Raw genomic sequence first — 4,063 nt, forward strand, 5'->3', positions numbered from 1 at the left:
CAGTAATGAGTGTTTATTTTTGTTCATCAGTGAATGAAAACGGTTTTTATCCTAATATGAATTCAGCTTATGATCCTGAATTTATATTGTTAAAGCAGTTAATGATATTATTTCAGAGTTATAACTGACTTAGCAAAGTCACGTTATTTATTTAAGCGAGATGAAATTTGATTTTATTTTTACTCAGATCGTGAATTATTTCCGACTCAGGAAGTTAATTAAATCTGCGGATTTAATTTAGATATCAGAACAACGAACGAATTAAATCTACGGATTTAATTTAGATTCATTTTATAATTTATCGGTTTTAGTGAGAAATCACATGTCGAAATACGAGATTTATTTAAATAAACAGTATCAAGCATATACGAGCACACGATCCATCTTACAGTTACAGAATCACCGAGACAGAGAAAATACATCAATAATTCTCCTCTACATTTTTTTTCCTTTCTTTTTCTTCTCTTTTTCTTTCCATTAATTTTGTTCCCCACTCCATCAACTCCACTACCCTATGCTCCCCACCATCTCCACTACCTTTGCTCCCCATCAACTCCAACACTTCACCCATTCCTTCCATTTCGCACCAGCAATCACAAAGAGAAGGAAGACTTGGCTTAACTACTTTGCCAAGATTTCAAGCTGCTCCAGTCCAGTAGTACCCCAACACTCGAAGCTAGAGTTTATTGGGTGAAAAACCGTGCATGAGGTAAGGCAGCGAATCTGCCATAAGCACACTGCTCCGGCAGTGTTTTGCAAGGCGATTCCAGCCATCCAAACGGTTCCCAAAAATTCCCAAATTAATTGTGTATCATCTTTCATACATTTTCTATATTTTGGTAAAATTTCAGAATATTTAGAGCTCGCATGATTTATTTATGAATTTGTAAACATCACTGCCCATCTGGAATACATTTTTGGTAAACAATCTTTGGGAGATCATAAGTAAAGTTTCACTCGGTGAAAACCTTTGAAACTTGAATATGTCACTCTAGACTCCCGTATCTTTCTTTTGACATCGGCCTCACCATTTTTGAGTAAGGGAAACAACCGGTATAAATTCTTGAAATCTAGTTCTTATTCCATGTACCATCCAGTAGATTTTACAAACCTACGACTTTGAGGTGGAAAAGGCCGACTTAAATATTTGATTCTCAAGCCTATCTTTCTACTGAATATTCACTGACATGTTGGGAACTTACTTGTTCAGTTTTAGAATTTTTGGTGAAGCTTAAAGTGGTTTTTCCGATTTATGTTCTGAATCTGCCAAACTTGAACTCTTTTTGTGCACTGAACTTTAGATAGTCATATCTTCTAAACCATGAAGGTTCTTAGAGTAAATCCAACTGGAGAGTGTTATGATCTCTCCCTAGTTTCCAGATTGACCTTTGGGGTTCCCAGTGGAGTTTTGTAAAGGGAGATATGAATTTTTAAAGAAAGCCCACTGACTTGGTTGTAATCTGGAAATATGAAATTTACAGATTTTTGCTTGTTAAATACCCATCTTTGAGAGGGCATATCTTGCTCGTTTGAATTGTTTTTCATTCGATTCAAATTGGAGAATGATCCTTGAAATGTCTAGTTTCCAGAATGTCTTTTGGAGCCTCATTTGGAGATCCGAGGTAGATTTGGTGTCTGTTGTAAAACAACCCCTTAAGAGCTCAAGTTGTTGAATTATTTTCTATGTATCAAAGTTTATTTTAAAGGATGTTTCGTGAAAGATTTAGTATATGTGCGTAACAAGTTTGGGACTATTTATTTTAAATGAGGTCCGTTCTTTATTTAAATTAGGATGGACTTTTAATGAATATTTTTGGGATTAAACTATTATTCTTGATTTATATAAATTATTTTTAAGGACTTATAAATATGAATTTCGTAGGCCTACTGACCTACTGTGATCGACGGTTTGTCGATGTCTAACAGCTTTGAAAATTTTATAGCAAGTCCCTACATGAGTCTTGAGTACCCTGGTAAAATTTCAAGCCATTCCAACTTCGTATGATACTTCTTTAAAATGTAAAACCTAAACTGCACATTACTACTGAGAATTTCAGAGAACAGAGAAAAGAGTCATTTATTTCAGTAGCTTCCTGGGTGATCTAGCTTTCCAAATTTTTATGGTATTAACCTTATTGTGTTATTTAGATATCCACCAAAGTTGAGCCCAGTTTGACAACGTTTACTATTTTTCAAAAATACAAGTTTTCGATTGTTCAAAACTGCCGAACATGGTAGATCGTGGTAAAAACGTCATATCTCTCAAACCACTTGGAGTTTTCGACTCTATTTTTTTTATATGAAACTAGACTCGAAGATCTTTCTTTCGGTATGAGTCTCGAGTCCAGGAGATGTCGGAGTCAGAACAGATTAAATTTTGAAGTTGAGTCAGTGTAAAAGCAGAGCATGTTTTGATGATGTTTGATTGTGATTCTTATGTGCCTTATGTTGAGCCTTTTTTTTTTTTTTTTTTTTTTTTAATTTTATAACATTACTTGTTCTTATTTATTAAGCCCGATTAATTATGAGATTATAAAGCGAATAAGTTGAAGTATTTATTTTCTATTGACTACGAGGAGCGGGGTTTATTTAATTGACGGATTAGAACACCCCGAAGAGAACGGATTAATTTTTGTTAATTATCCGGCTTCATGAGACGAGACTTAGCTTTTGTTTAAATCCGATAGCCTGGATTAACAATAGAAATTCCCTGATTATTATCTCAGAATAATAGTTCATGCATACGAGATTCATGCATAGTTTAATTACGCATTCTCATTTAATTGAGAATTTTCCCTCGATTTAAAGTCTTACGTTATTTTCTCGGATTAAAGGTCGAGCGCAAGAATAAGAGCTCGTCAAGGAGTCACTAATCTGTAGCAAAGCTTTGCTATCAGGTGGGCATTACTTTCATATATATCAAATGAGTTTAAATGTTACGTTCAAGCAAGTTATTTCATGACTAAATTAATTGAAGTTATTTCAAATATTGTCTTGCCATAAAATGTTTAAATTTCAGTATGATATCTATCTGATGTGACTTTAATCATGTAATCGAATTCGGGTCTTGAGCAGTTGATAGCTATCCTGCCAGGGCTAGTGTACACCAGTGACCGTGAGTCATCTAGCGGGTTGGCCGGTCAAGTGTCCGTGAGAGGTGGCCACCTCTCCGGCACACAGTTCCAGATATGATAGATTACAAGAGAACTTAGTCTGCAGACGAACTTTAAGAATCACAAATGAATTTAGTAAGCTTGGGCCTTTTTAGCGAAAAACTCCCTTGCTGTACTGTTTATGATGGCATGACAATTTACAACTTTACGAAGCATGTTATATTTCATAGTAGGCATATGTGCCCACTGAGTACTTTTGTACTCAGCCCTGCATATATTTCTAAATGTGCAGGTTGAGCAGCTGCCGATGGTGATGAAGTGACGAGCGGGACTCTTTTGTCTTATTATGTATTAATGAACTCTAGGGTTACATGTCTTCATACATGTAATCAGAACCTTATTCCGCTGCGTACTCAGAAGTTTTATGTTATTTTGGATAAGTCGGAGTTATCCGAACTTGTTAGTTATTTGAGTCTATACGACAAAAACTCTGTTATATTATAGATATCTATGTTGTTAACAATGATGAAATACGATCCTTTCTTGTTTGATTATTCCCCTTTCTACCCCGCTTCTAATCTCCCTCCATTAGCCACGATTTCCCGGCTTAATTATCCTTAATTAGGACCGGTCGTGACAATAATTTCCAATATATTTGTGAAAATTATGTTAATTACCTTATACTATATATAGTTTTGTAATTTAGAGACATGTAGAAATGATAAATTCAAGTTCATGTGACAAGTAAGATATACACATAATTAAAGAAGCTTTGCGTTCTTACTTCTTAGCAACATATGCAATATGGATTACCACAAAATAAAGAAAGGAAATAAGTCTTGTAATTGAAAAAAAAAAAAAGGAAAGATTTTTGGGATTTTTCTTTTTTCCCCACTTTCTCATCGAGATATTGATAATTAACGCAAATAAATGTGACAGTAAGGATTCTG

The 4,063-nt window shown here is 34.6% G+C and overlaps 1 long non-coding RNA gene across 1 annotated transcript; it reads left to right on the top strand.

Moving 5' to 3' along the window:
• LOC130996229 (uncharacterized) lies at positions 1-3,667 on the top strand. Its single transcript, XR_009092448.1, has 3 exons — positions 1-709; positions 2,835-2,897; positions 3,406-3,667. It is a non-coding gene; the product is annotated as an uncharacterized LOC130996229 (long non-coding RNA).
• The last annotated feature ends 396 nt before the right edge of the window (positions 3,668-4,063 follow it).

The sequence above is a fragment of the Salvia miltiorrhiza genome, chromosome 7, assembly GCF_028751815.1.
Source record: "Salvia miltiorrhiza cultivar Shanhuang (shh) chromosome 7, IMPLAD_Smil_shh, whole genome shotgun sequence".
Lineage (NCBI taxonomy): Eukaryota > Viridiplantae > Streptophyta > Magnoliopsida > Lamiales > Lamiaceae > Salvia > Salvia miltiorrhiza.